Genomic DNA, 20,448 nt, shown 5'->3' on the forward strand with positions numbered 1-20,448 from the left:
ATTGGCTCAGAGGTGGAAACATGACCCAAGATGGGCCAATCAGAGGCAACGCTGAGACAAAACTTTGAGAATTCTTGAGAAAGAGGTACTCTGCCATTGTCACCGGTGGGGGAGGGAGGTGGGGGGGAACACAACCTGAGAATAAGGTCAACGCAGGCGCACACACACACAGACACGCACACACGACAGAGAAATAGTGTCCCAATGACCGTGTGGGAAGCCTCAAGTCCAGATCTGCCTTGCACTTCCTAATCGAGCCCATAAATTCACTCTCATTGTTTCACTTGAATTGGGGTTCAGTCTCTTTGCAAACAAAAGGGTCTAATGCAGGTAAAAAGTTAGCTGGGTCTTCAGCACTCATCTTCTGTGGACGGCAGCCCAATCGGCCGTGTGCACAGTACTGTGCTGACATTTTCACCTATGTTTATCAGGACAATTCTACCAGATGGGGCGTTCTTACATTCCACCTATTTACTGATGGGGAAACTGAAGCTCAGAGAGACAAAGGCACACGCCCAAGGTACACAACTAGGAAGTAATGGAGGTAGGCCTGTGCTCTGCCTGCCACACATGCTGCCTTTCCAGGGCACCAGGCCAGGTCTCCCACAGCATCCTTGGGGACAAGTTGGAGACACGGAGGCTGCAGGTAACCTGAGTGCTCTGGGCTCTGCGCCACTCATCAGCTTGCACTGCTGAGGTCTTGGCTTTTCCTGAATCTGCACTCCCCGCCCAAATGCTAGGGGTGGATTTTAGATGTGGAGATCAGGCAACCAGGTCCCTACCAATGAGAGGTTCTCAGAGGCACAGTGAGAAGAAAACAACGTATCATTTATTTAAATAACCTTTGTTCTCGGGGTGCCTGGGTGGCTCAGTCGGTTAAGGGTCAGACTCTTGATTTCGCCTCAGGTCATGATCTCACCGGTTTGTGGGTTGAACATCCGGCTCCGCCCTGGCAGTGCTGAGCCTGTTTGGGATTCTTTTTCCCTCTCTCTGCTCCTCCCGTGCTCTCTTTCTCTCCCTCTCTTTAAAAATAAATAATCTTTTTTTAAAAAAGCCCTTTGTTCTTATCTTGAAAATATTACATGCTTTTTGCCAACAAATTTTGGAAAAATCAGAGAAACAAGGGATGAGGGAGAGTGGGAGGGAGAAGGTAACCAAACCAATATTTATAATCCTGCCACTGTTGTCCTGCATTGGGATCGAGAAGGAACCAGAAGGTGCCCTCCGGCTTGGTCTTTGAGGGAAGAGTAGCTGTTTGCTGGAGGTGAAGAAAGGCATTCTGCCTTCAGTCCAACCACCGGGTGGGTATAAAGATGGCTGGTGGCCTGGGGAACTGTTAGAATTGTCCAGAGATAAGGGGACCTGCACCAGGGCAGTGGTCCCAAGTGTGGAGGGGAGAAGGGACATATAGGAGCAGCATCTTTGAGCCTCCGTGGACAGGCAACTGCATGGAGTGGGGAAGAGGCAGAGGGGGTAGATACTGATTCTCATTTTGGAAAGCCTGGGAGAGAGGATGAGGAAAGGCAGGGAGCAAACAACCAGGGCTCTCTAACCTGCCATGTCACTAAGGCCAGGTGAGTTTCTGTCTTCAAGCTTAAAAATACCCACCACTTGGGGCGCGTGGGTGGCTTAGTCGGTTAAGCGTCCGACTTCCGCTTAGGTCATGATCTCGCGGTTCGTGGGTTCGAGGCCCGCGTCGGGCTCTGTGCTGACTGCCAGCTCAGAGCCTGGAGCCTGTTTCAGAGTCTGTGTCTCCCTCTCTCTCTGACCCTCCCCTGCTCACGCTGTCTCTCTCTCTCTCTCTCTCCTAGAAATAAATAAAAATATTTTAAAAAACTTATTAAAAAAAATACCCACCACTTGTCTCAGACCCTGCCAGCCTAGGGCCTCCGTAAGTGAGACCCAAGATGTGGAACCCTTGACAAGCAGGGGCTGAGAAACCTGAATTTGCATGTAGTTTGGCTCAAACACTCTGAAGGGGTTCGCAGATGTTGGAATGTGTCTGGTTTGTAAGCTTTCCAGAAAAAGTGAAGAAAGACATAGCGAAACTGGGACCAGGACTTTGCCCTGGAGAGCTGGGGAGTCCTAAACAGATTATTATAACGCAGCCAATAAGGCTTGTCCTGAGGAACTTCTTACCCGAGGCTGGGGAAGAATTTTTTTTATAGGACTCTTTTTAGAAGACATTCATCAGTGCTACAAATACCTTTTGAACGCGTTCTCTATGCCAACCCCAGAGTTAAGTACTGGGATTAGATCAGGAAATGAAAAGAATGCATATCTTTGTCCTCATAGGGCTTTTGTGCTACTGATGGAAGACAAACAGAAAAACAGGCAAACTATATATGAGAATAGAAATTAAGTGATAAGGGGAAGAATAGAGTGTAGTAAGAGGGGAATCAGGAGCACACGTGAGAGGCTTGGCAATTTTATTGGTGTGGTCAGGGAAGCCTCAATGAGAGAGGCCTTATTGACAACAGAAATTCATTTCTCCTAGTTCTGGAGGCTGTAAGTCTGAGATCAGGGCGCCTGCCAGCATGATTGGGTTCTGGTGAGAATCCTCTTCTGGGTTACAGATTACCAACCTCTTCTCTTCTCACATGGCAGAAAGGCTAAAGGACTTTCTGGGATCCTTTTTATAAGGGCACTAATCCGACTCATTAGGACTCCACCCTCACGACCTGATGACTTCCCAAAGTCCCCACCTCCAATACCATCATCTAAGGAGTTAGGATTTCAGCATATGAATCTGGGGGACACACATTGTCTATAACAAGAATGTTGCTGTGATCCTCGACAGAAACTGGATGAGAGTGTTAGCAGCGGAGAGATCGGGTGGAAGAGATCGGAGTGGAGATATATTTTGCAGGTAGAACCAAGAGGATTTCCTGCTCCAGTGGTAAGGGGGCGGGAGGAGGGATTCAGGCAGGGACGACTCCAGGAGTTCTGCCCTGAGTGCTGGAAGGACAGAGTTGCCAACGGATGTTGGGGGAGGCTGTGAGGGGGCCGGCTTGTATGTGTTTAGTAGGCACATTGACTTTGAGATGCCTACTGGGCTTCAAGTATGAGTTGTTTTTTGTTTTGTTTTTTAATTTATTTTGAGAGAGACGGAGACTGTGAGTGGGGGAGGGACAGAGAGAGAGAGAGAGGAGAGAGAGAGAATCCCAAGCACACTCTTCACTGCCAGTGCAGTGGGGGGGGGGGGGGGGGGGAGGGGAGGAAGGGGGAGGCGGGCGGTGGGCGTGGGGGTGGGGTTAAGCCCACCAACTGTGAGATCGTGACCTAAGCCGAAACAGAGCCGCCCAGGCGCCCCATCAAGTATGAAGTGTTAAGGAGACAGTTCAGAAGAGGGGTCTGGGCAGCGGATATAAATACATGTGGGGATCTTGAGCACATCAACGTCAGAACTTGATCGGATTTTTTCAGTTAACCTGGGTTAAGGTGTGGAGCTGGCAAACAACAATGGGCTGGCGGCTTGAATGACCTCTGAAAAATTTTGCTGGTTAGGCTGCCTAGAGACAGGCGGGGCAAGAACGAAGCGCCGCGGTCAAGCGGGATGGGAAGAAAAAGTCTCGTTCTCTGCTCTGCAATTTCATCTCGCGTGATTGCCCACAGCGCTTCAGTACACGTTAATTCCACATTTCCACAGGCATCCTTCCACTCGACAAATAGCCATTACAGATTGTACCACCTTCCAAACAGGCCCAAATGGAGGTAATTAGAGTTAAGAAAAGTGAAGCGCCAGACAGCCTGCGAGGGTCGGGGACAGACCTCGGAGCCCACACGGACTCTGTCCGTGCACCCTAAGAAGCTCTGTGGCGGGCAGGGTTGGGGGAGTCGAATTGAGGTGGGGGAGACGACTCTCGGAGGGTTTGTTTGGGAGCTAGGTCGCCCCCACCACCCCGCGGAGAGCTGGGGGTTCCGAGCGCGGCCCCTTTAAGGCCGGGCCGGTGATCTCAGCGGCGCGCTCGCCGCCCCGCCCTCCCCGGAGACGTGCTCAGCGCGCAGGCGCGCCGCGGCGGCACTCCGCTGGGCCCGGGACCCGCCGGCGGCGGCGAGACACCGGGGCTGCGGCGCCGCCCGCCCGTCCCGCCAGCAGAGTCCGGCCGCCGCGCGCCGTCCGCACAGGCCACCGCCGCCTCAGCCATGGGCTCCTGAGGTACTCGGCCTGACCGGCCTCACGCCGGAGGCCCTGTGGGGGTAGGGGGGTGGCTGCGGGCTCCCGGGGGCGGGGGGCTGCTCCGTTTTGGAGAGGCCCGCGCGGGGAGCGCCCCAGGGGTCGCGTTGGCCGCAGGTCCCCGGGAGGGGGAGGCACGAAGGTGGCCTGCCCGGCCGACGAGGGAGGGGGAGTCCGCCGCCCAGCCCGTCCCGCCCTGCGCCCCCTCCCCGCCCCGCAGGGTCGCGGGGCTGCCCGTGGGTGTGCCTTGGCCCCCTCCTCGCCAACGTGGCAGGCCTTCGCCTGGAGTGTAATCGGACCTGCCTGTGGGGGTGGCCGGGGAAGAGGGAAGGCGGATGGACAGGCCTTTTGCAAGTGGGGTTGTGTGTGCCCGGTGGGTGTGCTGGCGCCTGGCACCACCGAGTGGGGGAGGCATCCGTGCCCTGTGCGGGTGGTTGTGATCTGGGAGTGTGGCTGGCCTGGCCAGGCCTTCGGGGATGCTCGCATGGAGGGTGTACACGCCTTGCATCCAAGCCAGCTGCTTGGAGGGGCATCGAGGCTAACCTGGGGCTCAGAGGATATTTGGTTGAAAAGGAACCGCAGAGACTGCTTTAGGGCGCATGTGTCCATCCCGTGGGTTGTACGTTTCCTCTCTGAGCACAGTGCTCAGGTCGGGTACCAGCTGATCCCAGGCCATGGCAAGACAAGAGGGTTGAGGGAGGGGCCTGGGTATCTGTTCCCAATTCGTGTTCTCTCTGGGGTTGTGCAAGGCCAGATATTATATACACATAGGCATGGGTGTGCCCGCACGCCCAGGGCACCATGGCACAAAGCAGATGTTTGCACGCCTGATACCTGTGTGCGAGGTGAAGGCCATGTATTATTTATCTGACTGCTGGGTGTTTCACGTAAGGAGAGAAGCAGCAATCTGTGCCCTGGAGGCCTGTGCGCTGTGGAGCCAGCCAGGCAAACAAGCTCACCTGCACCTCCGAGGGGATGCAGGTCTCAGAGGTGTGACTTCCTTCACAGGTTCTGTTTGCAGCGTCCCTTCCCATCTTTGTTCCTTTGCAGCGTGCTTGGTGGCCCCCCCCAGGCTCCTCAGAGGGTGCCGTGCATATCGGTGTGGAACCGTGGGGTGGGCGGGCCCCAGAAGCCCTACCCATGTGCCCATTTTGTCACAGACCTCGGACACGAACTATTGATGCCCTTGGCTTCTGGGAGCTCTTGGGTTGGTGTGTGTGTGTGTGTGTGTGTGTGTGTGTGTGAGTGAGTGAGGGGGGTGACAATAAAACTTAGCAACGGGTAATCTCAATGAAGTGAAGAATATAAAACAACAGCCAGAGCTCAGGGTGTGTTCACTGCTGGAGGAGGGGGAACATGGCCAGTGGCAGAGGTCCAGCACATGGGGACAGCTGAGCCGAGGCTTGAAGGATGATGAACATTCGCCTCGTGCTTTGGTGCTTACCGTTATGTGTCCCCCGTTAATTTCCTCGGTGGCTTTGTGTGTACAGTGCCGTTGTCTTCCCTGTGTGCACTTGAGGAAACTGAGACCCCGGGGGGTGGGGGGTGGCACATGACTCCCTTGTCTCTGGTGCGTGGCAGACCTCCGGGGAGTCACTCTTGAGCCAGGACTGGTCTTGCTGCCAGAATTGGCTGTCCGGTTGCTGGTTGAACATCTTCTATGTGCTGGGCACCGTGCTAGGGGCACAGGCATCTGAAGATGAATGGGGCCTGGTGCCTGGCTTGGTGTGCTCAGGAGATAGTGACCCCCATTCAGACAGCAGGGCCCATTAACCCATTTGGGTAGAGAAGACACTGAATCCCCCCACCCCAAACTGAAGATCGTAGGCAACCTGGGGTGCCTTCGTGCGGCCCTTGGGGCTCTGGATGTGTTGTAAGTTGCTCCCGCATGGTGGTGGGTTATACAGGGAACCCCTTCTAAAGCTCTCCAAGTGGGCGGGAAGGAGACCCTCAAGGCAGAATGGGTGCGAGTGAGCTCCGTGTCCTACTTCACTCGTGTTGGCCCACCCCCGTGGCCCGTGGGCTCTCCCTCTCTGCCTTTGAGGTTTTGCTCCCGGTTTCTGGCGGGCCAGCCCAGCTCTCGCCCCGAGAGGGGCTCAGTGCTATTTCCAGTCCCTGCTGTGCTCATTTCTCCTCGTTCGTTCCCTGGAGTGGAAACTCAGTAAAGCAGAGTGCAGCCCTTCATTGTTTTGAAACCGAGTAACAGCGAATGCCCTTCTTGCTCTGTGGGGCATTTCGGCTGGGGACTTGGTGTGCGCATTGTGGAGGGCCAGCAGCTGGGCCCTGGGTCAGCTCTGTGTGGGGCCTGCCACGGGCCTTGACCGTGGCGGTAAGCACTCGCTGAAGTCCTACTGTGTGCTGGGCTCCATGCTAGGCCTCAGGGGACAGAGTCCTGAATGGTGGGCGGTGCCTTCTAAAAGGCCGTGGTTGGCCGAAGGAGTCCAGCGTGTAACAAACATGCAAGACAGTGCTCTACTTGTGGTTGAAACAGAGGCCCCAAAGGGGTGCAGAGGACAATAGGAACAACAGCTTGTTTATTAAGCACTTACTGTGTGCCAGGCACAGTTCAGAGCGCTTTGATGAATCACTGTGTTTCATCCTCCCCCCACCCCCAACCTGGTCAGGTGGGATTAGTTACCTTCCCTCTCTGCAGAGAGCCCGCCTAGCAAGTTCCAGTGGTGGTAGTTGGTGGAGCCGAGCTTTGAACCGGAGGGTCTGGCCTTGGAGCCCAAGCTCTTCCTCCACTAACCCCATGATGTGCTGGAAGTCTTCTAGAAGCGAGAAGGATGAGGAGCCCCTGGGCGGAGTGTGGAGGGAGGCCTGGGATACCTCGCCTCCCAGACGTGGCCACGGTGGACCTACGCATCAAGATCTTTGAAGGCCCCGCTAGGGAGTTTGAACTTGACCCCGGTGTGGTCAACAGGGAGCCCCTGAACGTTGCAGAAATGTTTTGAGGTCCCCGGCCTCGTGCTACACACATGAGGGACAGCGTTACCGTCTCTCCTTCCCTTATTCCTGCAGAGAACTCTGAGAACCCCTGGCCTTCCTCTCTCCTTTTTTGCTTCCCCTCAGGATGCTCTCCCCACAGGCATCCTTTCGTATTTTAGGCCCAGCTGCCTTTCCCATTTCTTCTTCCAGCGGCTTCTGGTTGTGATGACCCCGTGCGACCCAGGACGGGCCCTGGAGCGCACTGTTGTCGTGGGGTCTGCCCTCCCACTGGCTTCCAGGGCCGGCTGTGAGTGACTCCCCTGAACAGGAACTCAAGTCCTCCCTGGCTCTCCTGGGCCTTGTGGGCCCTCACTGACTTCTCCAGCCGAAGCTCTGGAGTGAGTGCGGGCAGCTCCCTCCCTTTCCCTGTTGAGAGCTATGGTGGCTGTCATGCCCCTACGCTCAGCAGCGCCATGAATATGGGCAGAGGGGAGTGGGGATGAGCAGAGGGGAGTAGGGACCGAGCAGGGGTTGGAAAGCTGGGTTTAACTACAGGTCCCATGTGTGAGCTCACTGGGGAGGGGCATGCCCTCCCTGCCTGCTGTGCTGGATGTCAAGGGGTCAGCATTCTCAAAGCTTCTGTAGTCCCAGAAAGCCCCAGGGCAGAAAGCCGAGGGACTGTTTTACAAGACATCGCATCGCATCCGGTGTGGGAGCTCCGGGTGTAGGACACGAAGGGGGGAGTCAAGATTTCTGAACTGGGTGCCTTGGGAGAGGAGGCTGAGAACTCAGGAAGGGGACGACCGGTCCCTGGCGGCACGGGAGAAAGAAATATGCCCCTTTGGGCGCTGCGGGGCAGAGGGAAGGGGCTGAGCAGTCCTGGTGGCCTGGGAGACATTCAGGTCGGGAGCTGTTCAGAGCCTTGCTCTCTTGTCAGCCCTCTGTGGCCTTGGGCAAGTTGCTTACCAGGTTCTAATTTCTGTTCTTTAAAAATAGGGGGGGAAATGACGCAGTTTCCTACATCTGTAACCAGGAGTAATAATAGTGTGGCTGTCACGCGGCTGTCATGACCTCATGTCTGCGTGGAGCTCAGCGTGACACGTGGCACATAGTACCTGCTCAGTGAACCTGGGGCTTTTATTGTTACATTACAGGTGGCTTAATTTATTTAAGCAAGAGGTATTGCTGGGCGCCTGGCAAGTTCAGTGAGTAGAGCAGATGCCTCTTGATCTCAGGGTCCTGAGTTCAAGCCCCACCTCTGGTGTGGAGCCTGTTAAAAACAAAACAAAACAAAACAAAACAAAAAACTGCTGCATGTCTGTGTGTCAGATAGTGCAGGGAGCCGAGTCCTGCTGGGGAGAGAGACGGCAAACGGGCCATGACAGTTGTCGTGGGCACTCTGAGGGAGCATCAGGGCATTCCTGCCTGAGCGGGCACGTTTCTGATGAGGTGACATTTAAGCCGGAAGGAGAGGAAGGAGGTTCCAGGCAGAGGGAACAGCATGTGCGAAGCAAAGGTTCCAAGTTCCTGGCTGTAAAATTATTTGGCATCGGGTCTTAGCACCTAGTGGACCTTCAATAAGTGCTAATCGATTGTGGTCTTCTCAGCCTCAAAGAAGACGAGAAGGAGAAGTCAAGTGAGAGGGGGCTGCGGAGAGAATTGGACTGTCTCGAAATCTTGGGTTTTCTCATGGTCCCTCCCCTCCTTTGCCTTCACATCTGCTCAGTGGGATGCAGTGCAGGCACCTGAGCGCAGTGTCGCTAAGCCACCAGCATTTTCTACAGGGACCTGTTCTTGGACCCCGCTTTGCCTCCGGACTCAGGCAGGGGGAGTTGAGATGTTGGAATTAGGCTGCACACACAGACCGCATTTGTTCACGTCTCTGTTACTCCTGTGCTTGGGGCAGAACTTGGAAGGATGACGCGTGGCCTCTGGTTGGTCGTTTCCACCGGCCTTGGGTGGACGATCGAGGGCTCAGTGTCTGGCCCGACGCCTTGTGCCGAATAGGTGCTGAAAAGGTTTTCGACTGCACAAATGAACGACTGTATGGCTTAATGTCATTGCCACTCAGGACGAGGCTGGACTTATTCTCGAGAAGTGATGGATATTAAGGCCAGGATTAATCAGAACAGGATTGTTGATTAGAACCAAGCTTCCGTCAGGAGCCCACGGGGCACATGGGAGAGCCTGGGGTCTGGGAGGTCTGGGGCCTGTGCGGAGAGGCAGGAAGCCCCACAGTCACCTCCTTTTCCTTCTCCATGGGGCGGAAACCAGAGCGGGAAGATCCCACCCAGAAAACCTTTGTGCCTAACCTGCCTCACTTCCGGCCCTACTGCGTTTTAAAAAGTCACACAGGAGTCATTGAGTATTTAACGGAAAGTTTGCGGGGTTGAGCTCTGTCTTTCAGCCTTTGAAAAACAATAGGCTTCTCTTGGTTTTGAAAACAGTGCTTGTTGATTATAGTGAACTTGGGACCCAGAAGATTAGTGGGTAAGACTAAAAATCAGCCCCAGTTTCATAACCAAGAAATAGTCACTGTTGACATGTGGGTGTATTTTCTTTCTAGGTTTAATCCTGAATTATCTCATTGTTCACATAATGCCAGGTCATAAACATTTACCCGTGAAATTAATAAGCTAGGCATAGATATTAAAAAAAAAATTAGAGAAGTTAAAAAACAGAGTTCCTGGGGCGCCCGGGCGGCTCAGTCACTTAAATGTCCAGCTTCGGCTCAGGTCGCGATCTCATGGCTCGTGGGTTCGAGCCCCGCATTGGGCTCTGTGCTGACAGCTTGGAACCTGGAGCCTGCTTCAAATCCTTTGTCTCCTTCTCTCTCTGCCCCTCCCTGCTCACGCTCTGTGTCTCTCTCTGTCTCTCAAAGATAAATAAATGTTAAAACAAACAAACAAACCAGAACTCCTGCTGCTTTATTTCGTATCTGTGGGAAGGAAGGCATCCCCACCCTTTTTGCACTATGGTGGCATTGTGGCTATGAGTGGCAAGCAGAGAACTGCCTGGAAGTCAGAGAACCGGGGTGATGACCTTGGGCAAGTCCCTTGCCCTCTCTCTGCTTACTTCCCCGTGGTGCCGCAAGGCCCAGGTGAGGTCCTTGGTTATAAAGCCTTGAGCTCCCCAAGGGGAGGGCCTGGTTTAGAGTAAGAGCAGGTCACGTGATGATGGACGGGGGAAGGTGTGTGTGTGTCTGTGTGTGTGTGCGCGCGAGCTTTTCCAACCTGCACTTCGCTTGGTGATCTTCCTGAAGACTCTGGTCTCCTTGCTGGTGGCCTGGGATCTGTGGAGACTTGTGCCTGTGGCCGTGGGCGGTGCTGGGATAGCAGGGATGGCCTCCCCCACCTCAGAGTGGGTGGGGTGAGACCTCTAGAAGTTACTGCATCTGTCACCCTGCAGGGATTTTCAGATCAGACAGCCTCCCCACTCCAGAGGTCGCGGTGAAGTTTGGTACTTGTGTTTTTCTCCTGCTACAACTTCTGTGGACAGCCAACCCCCCCCCCCCGGGGTGGGGCAGGGAGGGGGGGCTCTGTCCTGCTGGCAGGTGGCCGAGAACCTGCACTCTGCTGGCCAGGCTGTTCCCCAAAGCCCTCTGGGTCACCATTTACAGGAAGGCTCTGAGGGAAAAATAGCTAACTCCATGGCTGCTGCTGCCATAGCCACTGGCAGAGCCTCCTAGCCTTTGCCTGTAGCGCTTGGATTTTTTATTCTACAACAAACAGAATCTGGGATTCCATCAGCAGTCATTGTGGGTGCCTGCAAAGCGCAACAGTGGGTCTTGGTGAAGGGGTGTGTGTGAAGATATTAATTAATATTAACATCCTAAAAAATACTTATTTTTGAAAGAGAGAGAGAGAGAGGGAGACAGAGAATCTGAAGCAGGCTCCAGGCTCCCAGCTGTCAGCGCAGAGCCCGACGCGGGGCTCAAAATCACGAACCGTGAGATCACATCCCAAGCCGAAGTCGGACGGACAATCAGCCAACTGAGAGCCACCTGGAAGCTACAGCGTCTTAAAACCGATCTGACCAATCCTCACCAGAATTGGAGTGGGGCTTTGCAGCTTGCAAATTACATCCCCCATCCATTGTGTCATTGAAGCCTCCCTGTGGTCCCGGAGCCTTGGAATTAGTGCGCCTATTCGGGAGCTGGATAGACCGAGGCCCAGAAGGGTGCATTTGCCTGAGATCCTGTGGAGGGAAGCTCACAGGTGTTGGGTTTTAATCCTGCGCCCCTGCCACGCTGAGTGGCCCCCCCAGCACAGCCATGTCCTTGGAGCCTCCAGTTCTGCCACCAGACTCTTGGCAGGTGGAGTGGCTGCCTAGAGTTGGGAGGACCAGGTCGAAGCTTCAGAGAGGGCTCCAGGGGGCACCAGAGGCCAGGACTCTCTGGGGGAAGGGCGGTTGACCTTGGGAGCTTTGATGGTCAGTGGGGGTTAGCAGGTGCAGAAGTGGGGGAAGGCTTTCCAGGCAGTGCGCCCGCCTCAAGCACGCACACAGGCAGAGACGGTGAGTTGAGGAGCGGGGGCCGAGTGAGCCGTCCCAGGGCATCTGGGGTCCCAGCCTCACCTCCAGGAATGGGAAGTACATCCCGACATGAGCCTGTGTGTGGATTTTAAGCAAATAGTCTGTGTGAGAATCTAGATTTACCAAAACAGTACATGTTCGCTCTACAAAGAAAGGCTGAGCATTTGTTAGAAAAATTTTTAGCAGCAGTAACCTCAGTGCATTTGATTTACAGGAGTGCCTGGCCCTCCGGTCTGTCGGAGCGGAGCATGGGCTGGGAACGGGAAGGCGCGTGAGGGTTTCTTCCTCTCGAATGCTGTCTTTGGTTTGCCAAGAGGTCTCTCCCGCTGTGTTGGGGGTAAAAGACCATTTCATTCCCTCTTCTCCGTAGTTGAGCTGGGTTTGTGCAGGTGGGAGGAAGCCCCACCCTGGCCACTGTGTTTACCCAGCTGTCCTCACAGGCAGGACGTTAGGCATCCAGAGACCCGCCTCCGTCCTCCACCGGCTGCCCACTTGAAAAGTGGGGTTTAGGTGGCCATCTTGGTCAGGCACATGTTGTGTCAGGGATCCGTAGTGACCCAGCAGTGAATGTCACAGAGCGTGAGTGTGCCTTGTGTGGCGGTGATGTCCCTGCAGCCTGAACCAGGGAAGCACCGGGTGCTTACCACGCATTTGGGATGGCCGGGCTGGAAACACTTGATCCTCTCCGGCTCTCCACTCCCACCCCCTCCCTCCAGGCCTGCCCATGGCACATACTCTGTGGCCTGCTTCCCCCAGGGCCCTGGCACCTATGCCCAGGCAGACCGATTATGGCTGGGTGTTCGTGGTGACCCTGGTTCATCCTCCACCCTTCCACCTGCCCCGGGACCAGGGCAGCAGAGCCTCTCCGCACCAGGGAGAGCTGAGGGGCTGAGCAGCTCTGCCCCTTCCCCTGCAGGGGAAGAAATGCAAGTGGACCAGGGCGCTGGGTGCGTGGGGGCTGGTTCAGGTCCAGGACCATCTCCTGACCCAGCGCTCTGTCTGCTGAACGGGGCTCTGCTCTACTGCTTCCTTATCCGGGCACTCTCACAGCTACACAATGTCAGTGTTCTTCCTCCCAGTTAGGCTCATTTCTCCATGGGGATATAAATGTATCCTGTCTCTCTGGCAACATTTTCAAATGCAGAGACTCTTGTACACTCTCACCCAGCAGTGGGACCTCCAGGAATTCATCCTACAGATATAACGCGTGTGCGAAATGATCTATTTGAAGGTCAGTCATTGCTGCCTGTTGGTACTAGCAAAAGACTGGAAGGACCCTAATGTCCCTCCCCAGAGGGCCAGGAACAAATCATGCTCCATCTAAACCACGGAATACTGTGCAGCCATGGAAAATAAGGTCGCAACGCCGTGCATGGACACAGAACAAGGGCCGACGTAGGCTGCTGCGAAAGAAACAGGTGCAGGGCAACGTGTCTGGTGCACTTCTATCTGCGTGAAAGTCAAGGGCATTTAGGCGTGTCCACAGGGCCTCAGGGGTCTGCGGCAAGTCGGTGCCTATGGTGCCTCTGGGTTCGGCCTGGTGCTGGGAGGCTGATCGCTAGAGAACCCTTGAAGTGCTTGCGTGCCTCGTCATGGCAATAGATGGGTTTTTTCAAAAACTAAATTAAGGACACAGTAACCAAAAGAAATGTATCCTTACATCGTGCCTGGTGCAGGAAGGTCAAGGGCCTGGCCATTCCCTCAAGGACCTGCCAGCCTCACTCAGGCTCCTACCACCATCTGATCAAAAATGCATACTTGGAGGCCCCTGGCTGGCTCAGTCTGTAGCATGTGCGGCTCTCGATCTCAGGGTCATGAGTTCGAGCCCCACATGGGATGTAGAGTTTACTTAAAAAACAGACAAAACGCACCTTGGGTCTCACAGAGGGGACCAGCTGTGAAGGTTTGGATGTTTCTCGGCAAACATGACCCCAGCCCCAGCCCTGGAGACACTAGTCACCCCCTTCCTCCTAAACACTGCTATTGGCTGGCTTGTCGTTTTATTATCTTTTTTTTAATTTTTAATTTTTTAAAATGTTTATTTATTGAGCGGGGGGACCGAGAGAGAGAATCCTAAGCAGGCTTCACACTATCAGTGCAGAGCCCAGCATGGGGCTCGAGCTCACAAACCATGAGATCATGACCTGAACTGAAATCCAGAGTCAGATGCTTAGCGGGCTGAGCCACTCAGGTGCCCCCGGTTTGTCAGTTTATTTTATTTATTTAAATAAATTTTTTTTAAAGCTTTTATTTATTTCTGAGAGAGACAGCATGAGCAGGGGAGGGTGAGAGAGAAAGAGGGAGACACAGAATCTGAAGCAGGCTCCAGGCTCTGAGCTAGCTGTCAGCACAGAGCCCTTTGCAGGGCTCGAACCCACGAACCGCTGAGATCATGACCTGAGCTGAAGTCAGACACTCAACCAACTGAGCCACCCAGGCGCCCCATGATTTGTCAGTTTAAATCCTTGCTTCCTGATATGCTTGCTTCCTAACCTCTGCAACCAGCAGGGGCTTCCCCATTGACAGCCAAATGAAGTCAAACTCAGCCCTGGGCCTTCTAGGCCCTCTTTCCTGGGCCCCTCCTTGAGCCACACCTGACTAGTTCCTTTTTCCTCTGTGTGCCTCGCTGACTTCCCACCTCCATGCCTCTGCCCACGTAGGTCCCTCTCCCTGCCTGCCTTTCCCTCCCTGGCCGTCTCCACGTGTCCGAATCCTGTCTGCCTTTCAAGGCGCAGGTCCATTTCCACCCGTGCAGGGCCCTCTGACCTCTGGCTTCTTTATCTGTTCCCCTTGGCTGGCACGTAAGCCTCTTTACATGGTGTCCGAGGAATCTGATTCCCCAGCCGGCTGTGGGTTCCTTTAAGGCAAAGTCCGTGTGAGATTGGAAACTGTTGGGGGCAGAGCCTGGTGCACCTCTGCGATCCTCAGCGCAGCCTCAGCAGGAGCAGCAATCTCCGGCCCGAGTGCCCTGTGCATCCCTTCCTTGCATCCTTACGAGAGCCCCTGAGGTGCACCTGCCATGAGTCCCCCTTACAGACGAGGAAGCGGTGCAAGTGGCTTGTCCAGGTCACACAGCAAGAAGCTGGATTTGGACACCCGTCTGGCCACCTCCAGGTCCTACATTCAATCCATTTTTTCTGTCTCCTCCCCCAAATCATGAGTAATACTGATACCCTTGGCTTACTCACCACCCGCCCCCCTGGCCACAGACATCCTTGTATTGTTTGAGCATATTTTCTTCCCCACCAGACCATGAACCCTTAAAGAACACACACGGGGTGCTCAAAGATAAATATTTTTACACCTAAATGTTTTTAAATGTTTTTATTTGTTTTTGAGAGAGCGCAAACAGGGGAGGGGCAGAGAGGGGGACGGAGGATCTGAAGCGGGCTCTGCGCTGAGAGCAATGAGCCCAATGTGGGGCTCGAACTCACAAACCGCGAGATCATGACCTGAGCCGAAGTCAGACACCCCACCGACCCAGGTGCCCCAATATTTATGCTTTTAAAGTTTTTAAGGAGGTTAACATACTATATATAGTAAAATACATTAGTCTGGGCACCTGGGGGGCTCAGTCAGGTAAGCGTCTGACTTCAGCTCGGGTCATGATCTCACAGTTTGTGAGTTCGCGCCCCACATCGGGCTCTCTGCTGTCAGCATGGAGCCTGCTTCGGATCCGTCGTCTCCCTCTCTCTGCCGTTCCTTACCCCCCTCTCAAAAATAAATCTTTAAAATAAGTAAATATAATACACTGGTCTTAGCCCTGTAGCACGATGAGCTTGTACATCTGTAAATACATCAACCGTGTGCAGATCAAGGCTGTAGAACATTCCCAGAGCCCAGAAGGCCCCCCACAGTTTCCTCCCAAGGTAACCACCACTCACACCTCATCGCTACTGACTCACTTTGCCTGGCTTTGACCTTGGCAGAAATGGAATCGTATAGAAATACTCTGAGGTTCATCCGGATTGTGGCTACCGGTCCTTTGTTCCTTTCCCCTGCCATGTGGGGGGCCACCATTTAGTCATCCACTCCCCTGAGGGTGGGCAGCAGGCTTGTGTCCTGCCTCTTGCTATGTGTGCCCAGGGCTGCATGAAGGTTCTTGTTCTTGTCTGCGGGATGCGCGCACTCATTGGGCGGACACCTGGGGCGGGGGGGACGCCGGCTCACCCTGGTCGGCGCCTATTTGCCGGAGCGAAAGTCAGGTTGAGGTGTCCCCCCGAGACACCCTGGGCAGGAAGGAGCCAGGTTCCTTGCTCAAGGCACCCCCGGGTCAGGGCAGGTTCAGGGGTCCTGATCGGACAGCCTGCTCGCACAGGGCAGGAGGACAGTTGAGGCTCACGTGGTGTGTGTGCAGTGCCGAGTGGGGTGTCACTGGCTGGAAAGGTGGTCACATTTAAGGGGACACAGGCTCAGGCTAAAGAGGCAGAGCTTGGCCCATCTGTTCGCGGTTTAGGAGGAAACTACAGAGTGATCAAGGTTTGACCTGGTGTGTATTAAAAAACAACAACAACGACAACTTAATTACAAGGCTGAATTAAGCCAGCCCTTGCTGAAGACTTTGGTTGACCTTGTCTCCTGATATTTCTGTCCCTGCCAAGCGAAGGATAGCTACATGATTGGAGGATTTTTCTTTCGTAGTTGGGAGGTTTGTGGGGACTTGGCCCCGGGAGAAGGCGGAGAGATGAGGAGCCACTGGAGTGGCCTGGCTTGTGGGTGTTGATTAAAGGGAGTGGGGCCGAGAGGGGACCCTGCCCCCTCGTGAGGGCACGTGACCCTCTTCCCGAAGGCTCTGCGCAGACAGAATTGGCCAGCTCCGGCGCTCTGTTCCTCTAATCCCCCCTGGTGGAGGGCCAGGCTGTGGGCTGCTGACCTGCTCTGATGTGGATCAGCCTCCCCCAACCCCGCCCCAGAATGCAGCTTCCTCCCCCCACCCCCAAGTTCACAGAGCCAAACAGCCCCACAAGGTAGGGGGGCTGTTGTCACTCGCAGGTGCTAGAGTGGTTAAGTTCTACCTAGTAAGCGATGTTAAGATGAAATGTTTCCCCTATGTGTGTGTATGTATGTATTTTTTTAATTAAAAAAATTTTTAAAGCATTTATTCATTTTTGATAGAGATTATGAGCTGGGGAGGGGCAGAGAGAGGAGGAGACACAGAATCTGAAGCAGGCTCCAGGCTCTGAATTGTCAGCACAGAGTCCGATGTGGGGCTCGAACCCATAAGCTGTGAGATCATAACCTGAGCCGAAGTTGGACGCTTCACCGGCTGAGCCCCCCAGGCGCCCCACCCCTATATATTTTTACAAATTAGATATATTCAACAAAATCCCTCTCCCAGGCTGGGGTAATATTCTGGAGACTGGTGTGTGAACAGGCCACCCGCTTGGCTCGGCCTGTGGGGACGTGGCAGCTGCCTAAATGAGGCCTTCACAGCTGTGGCTCGCAAGGGCTTGGGTCTGAACCTGATGAATGAACATCTGATCTCAGGAGGTTTAAAACAGAGCAGGGACGCCTGGGTGGCCCAGTCGGTTAATTAAGCGTCCGACTTCGGCTCCGGTCATGGTCTCACAGTTCGTGGGTTCGAGCCCATTGTCGGGCTCTGTGCTGACAGCTAGCTCAGAGCCTGGAGCCTGCTTTGGATTCCGTGTCTCCCTCTCTCTCTCTCTGCCCCTCCCCTGCTCACGCTGTCTCTCTCTCTCTCAGAAATAAATAAAACATTTAAAAAAATTAAAAAAACAAACAGAGCAAACAATCAGAGACAGGACGGGGCTGGGTCTCAGAGCCTGCTGGGTGTGTGGACCCCTGGCCTGACCACAGGATGAAGTGGCCCTAAGATGGGAGTGTCATCGTAAGAGAAACGTGACATGGGGCCAGACCCAGTGCTGAGGGCTTTCCTGTATTAACCTGCTTGCTCCTCGCCACTCTCTCTGAGGCTGGGGTGACTGCAAGCCCATTTCACAGCTGAGGAAGTTGAGGCAAAGACTCAGAGCTAGTAAGTGGCAGGCCTGGGGCTTGAGTCCAAGTGGCCTGAGTGCAGAGCCCACAGCTGGGAGATCTGTGGATTTGATGGTGCGGCAAGGGCAGTGTCCGCAGCCCTTTAGCCGGAAGCTGTGGGCAAACCTCTTTAGCCCCCCCCCCCCCCAGCCTTTGTTTCCTCCTCTGTAAACCAGGTGCATTACTTTCCTAAGGCTTCTGCAGCAGACTGCCAGAAACCTAGTGACTTAAGATACAAACTTGTCATCCTACAGTTTTGAGGTCAGAAAGTCCAAAATGCACTTCACCGAGCCCGAATCAAGGTGCTGGCACAGCCGCGTTCCTTCGGGAGAATCCGTTTCCTTTGCCTTCTCCAGCCTCTAGAGGCTACTTGCATTCTGTGGCTTGTGACCCCTTCCTCCGTCCTCAGAGCCAGCGGCCTGGCACCTTCCAGTCTGTCCTCTCTGCTCTCACTGTCCCCCCGCGTCCTTCATGCCCTTGGCCTCCTGCCTCTTCCTTATACGGGCCCTTGTGATTAAAACCTGCCTCCCCAGATGGTCCAGGAGACTCTCAGGGTCCTACGTTTAGTTACAGCCGCAAAGTCCCTTTTGCTGGGTGAGGCAACATATTCCCAGGCTCAGGGGTTTAGGAAGTGGCATCTTTGGGGGTGGGGGGTGCACATTATTCAGTCTTCGGCACAGGAAATCTGGGGAAGAGAGTAACACCAAGGCGTCCCCGTCAACGTGAAGAGAAGTACTCTGAGATGGTGAGGTGTTCTCTGAAATCCCTAACTCCCAAGGCAAGTGACCAATGTCACACATAGCTTTGTGGCTTTTCCGGAAGAGGTGGGTACCTTCAGGAGGGGTTAGCCCGAAGGTACCCTGCTTAGAGAAGGATGGGGTGGGGCTGTATTAGGGGAAGTGAGCGTCCGCGGCTCTCCAGGTGGTTTTCTAGGGCTTGGCTTAGTTCATTAGGCCTTGCCAGGCTTGCCTGGATTTTACTCAAGACCCCGCAAATCTCTGTAGTCTGGCTCTGTGCTCTCAAACACCCTTTTGGTAGTGGGCTTGGCTCTCCTGGGCTCCGTGTGGGAGGTGAAGAGGACGTTCATAAGCTGGCTCTCCCCCCTTTTCTTGTGAGCTGGGTTTGCTCGACCCTGTTCCCTTGATCCTCTGAAGCCTGGTCTCTCTCTTTAATTTTAGAAAGAAACAGCATGTGAGTTGGGGAGAGGGGCAGGGGGCAGAGGGAGAGAGAGAATCTTAAGCAGGCTCCACGCTCAGCTGGGGACGGGGGGGCCCGATCCGAAATCAAGAGTCGGATGCTCAACTGACTGAGCATTCCCCCCCTCCCTGGCACCCTAAAACCTGGCTTTCTGACCCACAAGATGAGTTCTGACCAGCTCTGTGGCTTGGTGACCCAGCAGGGCTCTGCTTTTTTTGGCGCCCCCTGTGGCCTCCCAGGGAACTGCACCCGTGTTGGGAGGACCTTTGTCCATCTGGAGAGCCTCCATCTGTAACAGGGGCTAGATGCAGAGATTCTGCCCTGGGCATGTCCCTGGCTGTGTACCTGCCCACATACTGCCTCCACGCCTCTGTTCCCGTTGTTGCCTGTCCCCTAAGCAATCAGTCAGTAAATACTTCTCCAGCGTGGCACACGGTCCCTGCCCTCAGGGAGCCCAACTCACAGGAGGTTAAGGGAACAGATCTAGTCACCGGGTGGCAAATGCTCTGGGAGATCCGGGAAGACGGTCCTTGAGCAAACTCGAATAGGTCATAGAAGGCGACATGTGTCGCAGCTGTTGGGGACAAAGGTCCATGAGTGGACGCGAGAGAGTGCTCCGCTCCCCAGGGCTGGCCTGGTGGTGACGGAGGGCGTCGCAGAAGTTCAGAGTTGGAGGGAACTGCAAAGGGCAGACACTCATTCAGTTGTCCCTTATCCGGTCCAGGCATAGTGAGTGTGGACTGTGTCCAGAGGCCAGTGCTGTGTCACGGCTGCATAGAAGACGTGACCTCTGAGCTCCAGGAGGTTACAGGCCAGTGGCGGGGAGAGATAGGTAAGAGTAATCTCCCCAATGGTGGTTCCTCGGTCAGTATTCCCGCCCCAGGGGATATCTAGCCTCATTTGGTTGGGAGCTTTCTTATTCTGGAAGCAACCAGAACATGGCGCAAAGGTTGAGGTGTGAAAACATCTCCATCTCAGCAGACTCCTCTTTCTGCCACTGCCACCAGGTCGACTGGGTTGTATCCTGTGGGGCCTCATCGAATAAGCCCCTTTGGCCTGCTTGGTGTGGTCTGTCCGCTTCGGAAGACGGGTGTGGGACAGTGTGACGTGGCCTCCATCCTCTGCCCTCAGCTGGCCCGTTCCTCTGTCTGGCCAAAGGTCCAAGTCCTTCAGACATGCTCTGGAGCGTGTCCATGGTGGGGAGGGGACCAGGTGATGGAAAGCCTGTGGTCTATGCAGCAGGTGGCTCAGTGCCACGCAGTCAGCTGATTGATGGATCCTTCTCTTCCAAATCCCTCCTATGTGTGACATGATGCCAGGCTAGAGACCGGTGACCCAGGTGTGGGAGACAACTGTCCCCGCTTACCTTTTAGTGCCATGGACTGAGCCCAGTGCAGCTGGGCAGGAGCGGGCTGGCCCTCCAGTGAGGCTGTGATGCTTAGGATGGGTGGTAAGTGACGAGTTGGCTCTCCTCAAGAGGACCGGGCCTGAGGGGAAGTCAGGTTGGCATCGAGGCGCGGGCCACGCATGTGCGGGGACCTCAGGGGCGAGGCGAGAGGTGGGGGGCGAGGCTGAGTCCCAGCTGCCAAAGGCCGTGGGCTTCTCTGCCGAGGAGCCAG

The 20,448-nt window shown here is 54.8% G+C and overlaps 1 protein-coding gene across 2 annotated transcripts in view; it reads left to right on the plus strand.

The window, feature by feature from the left end:
- The first annotated feature begins 4,040 nt into the window (after window positions 1-4,040).
- TMEM184B (transmembrane protein 184B) overlaps window positions 4,041-20,448 on the plus strand; it is a 50,232-nt gene continuing 33,824 nt past the window's right edge. For both annotated transcript variants that reach the window (XM_039246116.1, XM_039246117.1), the window contains exon 1: window positions 4,041-4,159. The gene's annotated coding sequence lies outside the window, so the exon portion shown is untranslated. The remainder of the gene's footprint in view (window positions 4,160-20,448) is intronic.

The sequence above is a fragment of the Hyaena hyaena genome, unplaced genomic scaffold (genome assembly GCF_003009895.1).
Source record: "Hyaena hyaena isolate Hyena2069 unplaced genomic scaffold, ASM300989v1 scaffold_280, whole genome shotgun sequence".
Lineage (NCBI taxonomy): Eukaryota > Metazoa > Chordata > Mammalia > Carnivora > Hyaenidae > Hyaena > Hyaena hyaena.